This window comes from Colobus angolensis, unplaced genomic scaffold (genome assembly GCF_000951035.1).
Source record: "Colobus angolensis palliatus isolate OR3802 unplaced genomic scaffold, Cang.pa_1.0 Scaffold493, whole genome shotgun sequence".
NCBI lineage: Eukaryota > Metazoa > Chordata > Mammalia > Primates > Cercopithecidae > Colobus > Colobus angolensis.
The window spans coordinates 867,210-881,065 of record NW_012118410.1 but is presented as its reverse complement, the minus strand read 5'-3'; the positions used below and the strand labels follow the sequence as shown (position 1 = coordinate 881,065).

General features: G+C 40.0%; 1 long non-coding RNA gene across 1 annotated transcript in view; it reads right to left on the bottom strand.

Moving 5' to 3' along the window:
- LOC105524246 overlaps nt 1–13,856 on the bottom strand; it is a 163,453-nt gene that overhangs the window by 23,728 nt on the left and 125,869 nt on the right. The gene's annotated exons all lie outside the window — the stretch shown is intronic.

Genomic DNA, 13,856 nt, shown 5'->3' with positions numbered 1-13,856 from the left:
CTGTTGTAGGACTTTCTCCTTTGTTTAGCTAAAAACTGGATCCCTGTCACACTACTCTATCCCCTTGTCACAAAAGAGCAAAACTCCAGAAAAGGGACAAGGTCCCTGGTTTTGTCTGCACAAACCTGAAAGATGCTACACCAAGATGACCTCATCATTGCTATCTGCAGCCTGTCCACACCTCCTGCTCACCTCTCCTCACTGCTAATTCTCATATGTCTATTTTCTTCAACACTGACTGCTTTCTGGCTATGAAAGAGTTCCCTGCCCTGTGAACAGGCTGGTGCCAGGGTTAATAAAAGTTTCTCTACTGCTGAGCCTCTCTGTTGACACTGTCTCAAGAGAAACAACTCCAGCAATGACTGTTCCTCAGAGGAAAAGAAAAGCGAAGGAGAAACAAAAGAAATATAAGTGCTGTTCTTGTGAGGATCTTCTGTTTTCTGCCAGGATCAAAATGAACTATCTCTCCCCTCCATGCCCCTCTTCTTCTCTTCATTGTGAGAACCTCTTGTGGACAGACATATTCCATTTTTGCCTATCTCTATCTTTCAGAAATTATGTGGACAATAAGGAAATGGCAGAAAAAGAGCGGTGACAAAGTCCCAGTTGAGCCAGAGGGATGACTGAAAAATTGGAGGAAAGACATAGAGAAATGTTGGTGGTTTCTCAAAGAGGAATTTCAGAAAAAGAATAGACAGATGTAGCATAAAGCTGGAGATAACAATTTTGTTGCTGTTAGTAACAAAATTCAAATGGTTCTAGGAAACCTTGGACAAGCTATTTTTTGTTCTTAATAAAGGTTATATTTTCTTTACTTTCTGTGCAAAAGTAGAAACTAAAAGAAATTTTGAATATTTTTCCAAAAAATCTCAAAGGAATTCATTAGCCTGATGAAAAGATACAACTTCTTTTAATACATTTAATTATCAAACTGTGATTCCTATGAAATAATGAATGATTGCTTACAACTTTGTTATGAATGAGGCATTACTAAAGCATTTCACTTGGATCACCCCCATTTTATAGATGAGGAAACTAATACTTAGAGACAAAACGATTTGCTCAAATTTCCAAATTTACGTAATAATTAGTGGAACCATGCACATCTGCACAGCCTACAGGAAAATGCCAAAAGAAATATTTAGACCCAAAAGGGATCAAGAGTTAAATAAGATCCTCCAAAATTAATTTCTGGTTAATTTCATCAGTACTACTTTTAGGGGGACTGTTACCAGAAAAGGGTCTTGATCCGGATCCCAAGAGAGGGTTCTTGAGTCTCATGTAAGAAAGAATTCTGGGTGAGTTCATAAAGTGAAAGCAAGTTTATTAAGAAAGTAAAGGAATAAAAGAATGGCTATACCATAGGAAGAGCAGCCCCAAGGGCTGCTGGTTGCCTATTTTTATGGTTATTTCTTGATTATATGCTAAACATGGGGCAGATCATTCATAAGTTTCCCAGGAAAGGGGTGAACCATCCCCAGAATTGAGGGTTCCTCCCCTTTTTAGACCATATAGGTAACTTCCTGATGTTGCCATAGCATCTGTAAACTGTCATGGTGCTGGTGGGAGTGTCTTTTAGCATACAAATACATTATAATTAGCATATAATGAGCAGTGAGGACGACCAGAGGTCAGTTTCACTTTTGTTGCCATGTTGGTTTTAGTGGATTTTGGCCAGTTTCTTTACCACAACCTGTTTTATCGGAAGGTCTTTGTGACCTGTATTTTGTGCTGACCTCATATCTCATTCTGTGACTTGTAATACCTAACTTCCTAGGAATGCAGCCCTGTAGGTCTCAGCCTTATTTTACCCAGCCCCTATTCAAAATGGAGTTGCTCTGGTTCGAACGCCTCTGACAGAACCAAGTAATAATGTCAAAATGATTGCCAAAACAATGAGTAGTGGAGTTTTTCTGGACCTAGGACATTAAGAAGTTAGCCAGTGATTCTCCCCAGCAATGAATACATTTGACCAAAAGAAATTCACAAAGATCAGGGAAAGAATGACTAAAAATTGTTTGCCTGGGAGAGAGAGCATTGTAAACCTGCCTGATTGCGCAAATGCTCACTTTGAGAAGGTCCCATTTTAACTGCTGCAGAAAGAGAACACAGAACTCTAAGAAAAGCAAAGCTGCCTCCTTCTCCCCTAGAGAGAAGGACCTGAGGCACTCCTTGGTGCTATGCAGGTAGCAAAGAGTCTGACATTATAATTGCAGTATTAAAGTGGAAATGCTTATGGGTTCTTAATTGCTTGGAAATCTCTGCTTCATTTAAGCCTTGCAGAGTAAGTGACTCGCAGGGTAAGTGACAACAGTTTCCAATCAAACTGGCAAATATTTTATCTTTCTGTAGCTTACAGTCAACAGAAAGTTGTCATTGTGTCTTCAATATTTCAGCTGCATCAGTGTTCAGAAATGGGACCCAGGAGAATCAAGGCCCTTCACCTTGTGCATTAATTTATTTGCCTGCCCAATAGCAGAAAGAACAATGCACACTCTAGGGCCTACTGAATAAATTAGCTAATGTCTATAAAGAATAATGAAGAATAAAATGGTGCATGTGGAATTGTCATGAAGAGTGAACACACTGACCATATAGTACTTCCTTACTCCAAACATATATATTAAAGCTTAAGACTAGGAAACCTGTGACATTGCACTACATATTGGTTCAATTTAAAAGGTAGTCCTTTTGGAAAATGGTCTACTAGCCTTAAATAGGATTTTAAGATAATTTTAATATTTTAAACTCTAAACTGTTTATTTAGGCTTCCTTTTTACATAGTCACTCATGGCCTGCCAGGGTCATTCTGAGTATTCTACAAAAGGGTTTCAAACAAAATCAGTTTTTGTTTTTTTTTGTTTTTTTTTTTCCAATCCAGCTAGTAATGACCCTTTCTTCTTGAATCAGATTTCAAAAAATTGGGAATATTAAAAAATAAACTTTAAAATCTGATTTATGGGGCTCTAACTACTCGTTAGACCTCTTAAGTCCTCCCACAGCTGCCATTTACCCCAGCCACCAGTGTGGCCCACCTGGTATGCTTCTCTCAGCTCAGCCTTCTGGTCGGCTAGCCCCCACTTCACCAGCCTAACACACCCCACTGCAAATATCTGTATCCATGATGAATCATTTAAATTTTGATGTCTAATTTATGTGACCCATCAACTAATCTATGTGACTGGATTCTAGAATTCCTACACCTAGGCCACATCATCACATTTTTACCATGGACCTCCTAACAGCATTATGTCTGTGGACATAACAGATTTTAGGCACTGTAACTGTCTTCCTGGTCTCTCCAGACTGTGGCTCCCTCAGGTCTCATCACCCCAGAGCCTACTTTATGTTCATCTCCAAACCTTCCCTTTGGGCTTCCTCAGTCCTTTATTGTGGAAACTGTAACTCTGCCATGATTGTCCCTTGGCATTGTCACTGGATGAGCTTCTTCACATTGAGGCTGCTAGTTGGGAATTTTATCATTCTGAGAGACAGTCACAAAGGAGAAAGCGAGTGAGAAAGAGAAGCTCCAGTGACTCACTTCTGAACAAAATCCTGAAATAAGCAAGCTTTCCAAATGTGCATAAAATTTCTGCTGCATCTGTATGGCCAGCATGCAGCAGTGAATTGTGTGTTCTGCTCATCTCTGGTACAATGCAGCATATTAAAGTTGGCTCTAGAGGTTCCTTCCCCACTCCAATAATATTCACAATGCCAGTGCAGTGTGGCAGGGTAGGTGTCCTTGTGGAGAAGGACACAGAAGGTCTATGGAGAGGAAACTGGAGGATCTACTCCTTGGACACCACTGCTAGGCATTTGCAAATGCAGGGCTAAACTGGGGGCAAGGAAAACAAAGCTTGACTATTACTTACATTTCATTCATGGAGGAGAAAAATCTTTCCCAAAGAAAATCTCCAGATGGAAAGGATAATCTTGGAAAGATGCTTCTTCTTCCTTAATGGTAAATGACTATTCTTAAAACAGAAATTCTTAATCTCAACTCCGTGGGACCTCTGAGGGTTCATGGACAGAGTCCAAGGCGGATAATTCTACAATTGGAAGCAGAATCACATCGAGTATGTAGGTGTGAGTGTCTGTGTGCATGTACACACACATATCTGTATTAGGTGAAGAAAATATTTCAGAAATAAGATTCTTAAATGTCATCAGAGTCTCAAAGTATAGTTTATAACCTCAATATATTTATAAACTTGAATAAAAATTATAATCTTACAGAGACCCAAAGAGGGACATTCTGAATTACAATACGGAAGTAGTTTACCTAGGTATTGTCTTATAGAGGTATGGTAATTGACGGCTAAAGTAAATGAAAGAGACTGTTTACTTTTTCTTACTTGCTATTATTTATGCCTTCCTTCCATTATGTCATTATGGATGACATAATCCCAGTGAAACTGGGGTACCACGTGGTAGGAAAGGTGCTGGGATCCCAGGGAGTCATGACAACCTTTTAGCCTCTTTCTTCAACTCTACAAAAGGATTAGGTCTGATGATAATTCAGGTGACCTTTCAACTGTAAACATCTGTGGCAGGGTCTTTTTCCATACTATGACATAAATGTTTGTCCTCAAATATACATTCAATACAAAAAAAATTAAAAATAACAAAAAACAAAAGAAAAAAAAGCACCAATTTTTTTCATTCTTCTGAAATCTTTCGAAAATTAAGACCTTGATATCAAGAAACACATCAGCATAACTACAGAATTTGGCACTAATTGCTTATGATTTAGTGACAGTCATTGAAAAGAGATTCGAAGTTTTTAGAATTGCCTATTTCTTGATAACTAAATACTAGCAGTAATTCTTAAACTTCAGTCTGCACCAGAGTCACCTGAAGGACTTGTTAAAATACAGGTTACTGGGCCCCACCACCAGAATTTCTGGCTCGGTAGGTTGGTGTAGAGCCCGAGAACTTGCAACTCCACCAAGGTCCCTGGCGATGCTTATGTTCCTAGGTCACACAGTACACGGCACTGAGTCTATACTAGAGGGTCATCTGGGCTCAGGAATAACCTATTTGACTGTCACAGAAAAGGCTTAGATCTGTTTATCTCTGAAAGCAGATAAATGGCATTTAGACATTCATGAAAACCTCGCTTCCTACATGTAGGTATAGACTCATTCCCTGCTCACTCGTCCATTCCATTGACTTATTCCACCATCTGGGTGACAGCAGCTCTAATCTCTCCCATTTCCCCAAAGAGCAGAAAAGGGCCATGTAAATTTTTTTTTTTTTTTTAAGTGTTCTCACAGAGCTCTAGGTCTTGACCAGACAAAAACAGAAGGCCAGCATTCCGTGTCATGGCTTAGGAGGCATGAAATGAATGCCGCCTAGGGAATACCAAGTGACAGAACAGCACATGCTTGGTGTCATAAATTTGCCACCTACTCATTACAACTCATTCAAAATAAATTGGGATTTGGGGGGTTGTTGCCCTGGGAGTGAACCTAATATTTTCACAGTCTGTGTTATTTAGTTCCACATGAGATGCTACCACTTCTGAGGAGTCATGAGTGGTAGCAGATGGCGCACTGAGTGTGGGGGACTGCAGACCCAGATGGAGCTCAGGTCCTTGCTATGTGGCTTTTCTGAGTTTCCAGTTCCTTGTTGGTTAAGTAATAACTACTTTGACTGACATGAGCCCTTGAGGAAAATTTTCAATTTCCTTTCCTTCCAACTCCCTATAGCTTGATCTTCACTCACCATGGGCCCTCTGACCCCTTTTAAGGGTTTCATACAGATTAGAACAGCTTAGACAATACTTAAGCATAAATTTGTCAACTTTCAGAGATTATATAAATTCTATTTTCTTTCCTATTCTAAAATGAAAATCGTCATATTTATATTCTTCAACACACTGCTGAAAGTCTTAATAAAACACCTTCTAAATTTTCAGTCAAAATGTCTGGCTCTTTGACCTACCAGATTATCCAGTATTTGTTGGGCCTGCTACGTTTAAGGCATTATGCTAGACGATATAGGGCAGGGGTTCTCTGACCAGTAGCATCAACAATACCTGGAAACTGCTGGAAATGTACATTCTTCTTTTTTTTTTTTTTTTGAGACGGAGTCTGGCTCTGCCGCCCAGGCTGGAGTGCAGTGGCGCGATCTTGGCTCACTGCAAGCTCTGCCTCCCGGGTTTACGCCATTCTCCTGCCTCAGCCTCCCGAGTAGCTGGGACTACAGGCGCCCGCCACCTCGCCCGGCTAGTTTTTTGTATTTTTAGTAGAGACGGGGTTTCACTGTGGTCTCGATCTCCTGACCTTGTGATCCGCCCGTCTCGGCCTCCCAAAGTGCTGGGATTACAGGCGTGAGCCACCGCGCCCGGCCTGGAAATGTACATTCTTGGGATTCGGACCAGAACTATCAAATGAGAAACTCTGGAGTTGCAATAAGTTGCAGCTATAAGTTGCAGGTGTATGAATATGACAGAGCCTGGGAGTTCCCTGGAGGGACAGATTAGGTGGGGTTGGACTATTAGTAGGTGATTCGTGGAGGGAATGTGTCAGATCGAGGACAAAAGGGTCTTAACATACAGAGAGATGAGGAAAGGTGAACAAATTTCAGGAACAGCCTGAGCCAAGCTTTGGCAGGGAAGGTAAGTGTTGATTCAGAGAAGCTCTGGGTGATGAACCAGGACAGTGAGAAAGGTGCTCCATCATGGAGAATTTAGAACACTGTGCTAGAAATCTACTCCCAAGGAGTGTGAAGCCAGTGTAAGTTTTTGAGGAGGAACGTTACTCAAGCTGATCTGTGTTTTAAAAAATAACTCTAGCAGCAAGATGAAGGATTTGATGTAGGAGCGTTTGGAGGGAGATGATGATGTTACAGCCCCTTCTGTGAGTGACTGTGAGTTCTAATTTAAGAACCCCAAGATTGTTTTAAAACTGCCTCATTAATATAAGGATTGCATGTCATGATTAAATGAGAATGTTAGCACTCTGATTGCATTCTGACATACCTCTAAACCACTGGATTAAACTAACACATGTTTATTGGAATTTGGGTTTTTTTCTTATGTTACAAAACAAAATAAATTTTGATAGAATGGTATTCCTCTTCCGAAACTTTAAGCAAAAGTATGCTTTCAAGTTAGTGGTCTTATGCTTATGAGTCAGCCTAACATCCTCTTTTCTGGTAGAATGACCCAGCCTTCCTGCTTATCATCCCATCTGGCTTGTTGGTCAGTTCCTTCCACCCTTTGTGAGGTGGGTCTGGTTTGGAGCTTCCCTAGTGTTTTTAGCCTACATGCATCTCCAGGCAGCCCATTCCACACACCGCAGGCAGATTGCCCAAGCCCCTGTGTCTGCTTTGCTAAATACCAACCCATCCCAACCCCCAAAAGTCATTCTTCAGGTGGGAAAGCTATGCAGTCTGAAGGATCTGTCACTTCAGTGGGATCTGAAGGATAAGTAGGACTCAGGAGGCAGAGGGGGTGGAACATAGCATCTGAAAAATGTTGGCAATCGCATTTGGAAGTTTTTAAACTACTTCTTGTGAGTGGAACTGCTCAGTGTTCAGCCTGTTTCCAAATCTCAGCCCAACTACTTATTGTGACGTTTGGTTTCTCATGTTTTCTCAGTTCACTCATCAAAATGGGGATAATGATGTCTACTCCTTGTGGAGAGACAAGACTAAGATGGTTAGCCCAGGAACTATTATCATTTCTGAATTGCTACAAGCAAACTGAAGCCCATTAGCTTAAAAAGAAGTATCAATCTTGCCATTAAGTTAATTAATAATGGTGAAGATACTCACGAGTTTCTTTTATAATTCAGTGATATGTATTTTATTCCATGTATTTAAAAGAATGGGGTGTAGTTTGTTTAGTAAATGAGAAAAACCTCAACTCTAGCCATGGAGTTGGAGTGCAAGAATTCTTCTTAAATAGCACTATTAACTCACTTTAATTTTTATGTTTCAAATAAAAGGAATATATCAAATTACACAGAAAGTAGATTTTATGATTTATTCTTATAAAATGAATGAGAGTCATAATTTGGTTCTAACAATACAATTTTTAAATTCCTTTCAAGTTAAATTTTACTCTAGAGTCAGAAGACTTTAATCAACACTTCTGACTGCAGTAGTAACTATTCCACTTCACACTGAAGAAGCTACAGTATCTAACTTTGAGATATACTCAGAAAGAGAAGGAAGTCACTTAAGATCACATATCCCATGAGTGGGATCTCAAGCAAGAATTAAAACTGAGTCTGTGTTTCCTGAGGATAAAGTTGAGGCTGATTGGACCAAACAAGATCCGCAAGGATGGAACAGCAGCTTCAAGGAAACTTAAAGTAGACAAAGAAAAAGAGCAGAAAATTCAGTAAGAAGTCAAAGACCATTGAAGTGACCAAAGTGGGATTGTAGAACTATTTGTTGATATGTAAGAATATGAATATTAACACTAATTAATAAGTTCCATCATCACACATGCACAATGGCTCACATAATTTCTGACACATTATAAAATAGGTAGTAGATGAGAACTACAGAGAAGAGGTCACTGTGAAATTGAAAATGAGAAACATGTAATTACAAATCAATCTAATATATGAAACCACAAATCAGTCCATAATAGATTATAGCAGATGTATAAAAGTCAGCTTAAAGACCTAGAGTGATTCCCAGGCCCTCAACACTAGACAACAACCTGATCTGAACTCATACTAGACCTTCAAAACGCTCTATGAGAAGTAGGGATGACCTTTCATGGAATCAGAGAAAAGGGAATACACATTTAGGACAACACTGAACAGACAAGACTGGGGTCGGAGACCACAGAATCTGAATGGCATAAATACACTGGGTTGTTTACTATTCACCAGAATCATCAGTTGTGAGAGGTAGGAGCAGAGAAGCTCTACAGCTACATTGATTGGGGATTAGCTGGGCAGGTGAAATGAGAAGACAGGCAGCCAAGAACACTGAAAGAGAATGATTGAAGTGCTTGAGGTACCTACCATAGGTATCATGGGATCTAACCGCATAAGAAAGAAGAAGGAGGGGTTTGATGTACAGAGAGTTGGAGGACTAGTGGAGGGACTGAACTTTGTGACAAGGTGGATGAAAGCAATCTGTGGACCTCATAGACTGCAAAAGCTAAGAATGCAGGACACTGTAATCAGAGAAGGGCCTTGGTGAGGGCAGGACCATGAGAATGAAGAGCTGAAGCAGGGAAAGGTCAAGGTTATTGGGGCCAAGAAGATCATAAATTCAAGCAGCCAGGATGTTGCATGGGTGATCCATGTGAACGGAAAAGTGGACCAGGTTAGAGATGAGGTGTAGGGAGGAGAATAAGGCTACAGGCTTTTTGTTTCCAAAGCATGAGGAGGAGATCTAGGAATCTGGTAAGGGAGTGAGACATGGAGAGATGGTGGTTTAGTGAGCTATCCCAAGCCTCAAAAGAGCAAGGATTTTTGCTTCCATGAGGAGGACTTGTGGCCTGGAAGCACCTTTGAAGATGAAAAATGTGCTGAGCTAAGTTACTGGAGCTGAGGAATTGGGCCACCTCCACGTGGGGGAAACAATGTTGTCAGAGTGAGAGAACCATCAGCTAAAGCAAGAATGTGGAAGGAATGTTCAGTGAGGCAGCTGAGAGCATAGGAGACTTATAGGATAGAAAAGGGCATAGAAGAAACGTGTTCTGAGTGAGGGAGTGAAAAGTTGGGCAATAGGAGAAAAAGCAAAGAAGTGTTTGCAAAGAAAGGATGGAAGAGGACAGAGGAGGAAGAGCCTATTTTTGGACTGTCACCAAAGTTGGAGGGACAGGAGGCATTGGTTTCATGGGGAAGTGAATGAAAGTGAATGGGGAAGGAATGTTGTCTGGGAGCAATGGATGAAACTCCTGTGAAAGGGGCCAGGCACGGTGGCTCACACCTGTAATCCCAGCACTTTGGGAGGCAGAGGCAGGTGGAATACCTGAAGTCAGTAGTTCGAGACCAGCCCGACCAACATGGAGAAACCCTGTTTCTGCTAAAAATACAAAATTAGCCAGGCATGGTGGTGCATGCCTATAATCCCAGCTACTTGGGAGGCTGAGTCAGGAGAAAGAGTCACTTGAACCCAGGAGGCGGAGGTTGCTGTGAGCCGAGATCATGCCATTGCACTCCAGCCTGGGCAACAAGAGTGAAACTCTGTCTCAAAAAATAATAATAATAATAATAATAATAATAATAATAATAATAATAATAAAAAGATTCCTATGAAAGGAATTGTTTATGACCTGTATTGATGGTACTGTGAAGGGAATTGGGGAGGTAGTGTTAGATTTATCTGAGGAGAAGAGACATAAAGAGGAGAAAAGAAAGTTGGACTGGGGCAACATACCTACCTTATATATGGTCTGACCTCGAATAATCTTTAGCCCAAAGGCATGTTGAGTTCCACTGTAAGAGAAAGTTTAGCTCCCCTCTTCACTCCTGAGGTTCACTCAACTCAGAACATTTCCTCACATGAGTATTGTAAGCAAACTACATGTGAAAGAAAATACATCAAAGAGCCATGCAAGAAGCAAAGAAAAGTAGGAGCTCACAAGGTGTCCATAATGCTGTCAATATTTTAAAGGGCAGCTTCCAGGGTATTCGTGTTTTGAATCTGGGGGAAAAACACAGTGTGTTGTCACAGTGCCCCATGGAAGTGCAAAGCAGCACGTCTTCATAGATTCTGTTTTAGTCTGCCTTCAAAAAGGAGTAGTTCTTGCATCTGCTGCAGTTCCTGTCGCCTCTCTGTTTAAAACAATGTCTTGCAAACAGCAGAGTTTCTTTGAAAAGATAAGAGGATTTGTGATTCTCCAAATGCAGCCGGTACAGACTCAGGTCTTATCTGTTCAGATTCTCCTTGGCTTCATTAACTATTAAATGCTAACCTTTCCTATTTAACAAGAGGAGACTCTAATTTCCACAGCCTGATGAGAAAGATGTGGAGGTCTATCAAGGCCATGCCTTTCACATTTCTGTCTTCTTCAAGGTACCGAAAAAAAAAGAAAAAAAAAAAAAAAAGCTCATTAAACATTTCTAAGCACTGTTCTGACTACATTTGCCCTTCTCTTAACCTGAAGCTGGTTGGCTGAATTTGATGTTCTTTGTATCTGCAGCACCTGTGTCTGCAGTGATTATGTGAAATGTTGGAAATAGCCCTTGTAGCAGCTCTGGCCATACAGGGCTGGTAAAGTCTTCCGAGGGATAGTTTGTCTTTGGGGGTGTCAGGGAGTTCCTGAGCTATGACTCAGTCAATTGTCCTTGGTATTTTACTTATTTTACACATGCATGCTTTCCTTTGATTAGTGAATGGTTAAGACAGTCTGAGCCTGGTCATGGAACAGTATAATTCTTGAGGCAAAATGGGGCAACATCATCTTAGAGTTAGATCTTTTTAGTGGAAGTATTTCTTTACTTTCCAATATACTGGTTATAATTTTAATTCTTGCAAATTAAGTCTTAAAACCTAGGGCTCACCTAAACAAGACAGTATGTTAATAATTTGTTGTCTCTTCAAACTAATGTTTTAAAAATATTTTCTCAGCATGCATTAAGGAGAGAGGTTATATGTTCTGTAGGGTGTGGCAGAAAAGAAGAGCTGCTCTTGGCTGTGCTGAACTGTTCTGAGCAATTTAGTCAGGATCTCAAATGTGCCTAACACTCTGCAAAATATGCCTACCCTTTCCAGACCCACCATCCTCAGAATCAGGTAGGACATTCCTCACAGTCACCTGAGCCCGAGTCCGGGAAGTCTTGTTTGTAGTGTCTTATCAAACTAATTCTTCCAACCACTTTTCCCTGAGGAATTCTGGTAAATATGATTTCTTATACTTGTTATATTCCCATTGATGTCTTTGTAATCAGTGACATTTAGTTCCCTTCACAGATTGATGCCAAAGGCTGTCTAACCTTTGATTCAGCTCTACCAATCACTAAGTTCCCAAAATATATATAAATGGCCAATTTTGATACTGTGCCAGGGATTAAAAATACAAGGCAATAATTTTACATGTAACACAGGTACAGCCAAGACTGGAAACAAAACTAATCGATATCCTGATAAATTCAAAATGTTCTCATTCATTTAATTTGTTAATGCTTAATTCCAACTTGAGGAATTCTGATAAATTTACCAGTTAACTGAGAGGAAGGTTTTTGAAATCATGTATTTTGATCTAAGGAAAACACTGGGTAAATTTTCTGCCAAATTGTGAGATGAGATGGCTAAGGCTAAGTATATGCAAGAAGATAATGCTTAGGTATTTCTTTCTTTACTTTTTATTTTGGAAAATGTCAAGCCTACATAAAAATAGACAGGACAGTAGAAACGACCCCTATGGACCTGTCATTTAATTTCAACCATTCTCTTCACATGACTTGTTTTGTTTCAGCGGCACTGTCACCTCCTTCCACTCCAATCAAGATTCAGAAACATCTAGAAAGGCCAGGAAGATATATTGATACTAACAAGATGACATCCCATCAGCATAAATAGAAAAGTCTCCTTTTGAACATTTTTAAATGTATGCCTTTTACATTAAATTTAGTTGATTTTAAGGACAGAGAACTGGCTTTAAAAGAATTTGTGAGGAAAAGATCTTGAGCGAATGAGCTCAATATAAACCAGTTCTGGGAGAGAATTGATAAACAAGTGGACCCTATCTAAGACAGCATGAAAAGTGAGTTTCAGATAAAGGAAGGCACCATGAACTCCGGCCTCATGAGCCCCTATCTGAGATAAAATCTTTAACCCTGGACACCACATGATAAGAAAACTGATGTCCACAGACTACTTTGTGGGAGAGAGAGACAGAAAAGGTGAGGATCCTAAAAATCACCTCACTCACCCAAGGAGCAGATGAAGAAGTTCAGCATGTCACACTAGGATTAAAATAATTAAAAACTTGTAGGACAAGAAAATTGCCTTCAATAAGCTGAATGTGCATTCATGGAAAACAGACTCAGTTTGCCAGATTTAAAAGATGATTTTTTTGATGACTCTTTGTAGGCTTTTACTGGTGTAATTTGGTGACAAACCTTAGACTCTCTCCAGTGTCCTTTATTTTAGTAAAAGCTACATATGACGCATACTACAAACCATCTCCCAAATGCTTCCTGTTTTCAACGGATAAACAGATGAAATCTAGATTCAAAAATTACAGCCGATGATGTGGATATGAAAAAATTTAAACACTCCTAGTAACTGATGTCATATGATTTTGCTAATGTTGTAAGAGAATTATCCTTAATGAAAAAGAAAAGAACTAGATCCTGGGCACATTATTCCACAACTTGAACTTTCCAGAAGAGGGGGTAGGTTATCAAGGGAAAGAGAAGGGAAGCGTTACTTATAACAACCGTGTAACTTCCAGAGCCAGGCATCAAGTGTGGTGGATATAGATGCTTCATAAATGCCAGCTGAACTGACAAGACACTACCTCAGGGTCTTGTCTCAGGGACAAACACTGGGAACATTCCTAAAACCCAATAGTGTTTTACTCCCACCTTCTCCAGTGTCTGGAAGTTTGACCTTGGAACCCATTCCATTACCTTTTGAGCACTGCTCATGATTAAAATGCAAACAGTTCTCGGACAGTTCATCCCCAGGCACGAAGTGGTCACACAGTGTATACAAAAGATGGGTTCAGTGTCTATCAGATTTGGGTTTAATTTCCAGCTCTGCTATTTCGTAGTTGTGTGACATTGGACAAATGTCTTCATCTCTCTGTGTCTCTTTCATGTGTGTTGAATGTAGGATTTTTATAAGCTCGAACAATAGGAAGTATTGAAGTATCACACATACAGAAGTAATGGTAGCTATTATTGGTGTTATTTCTTATCTGAACATTT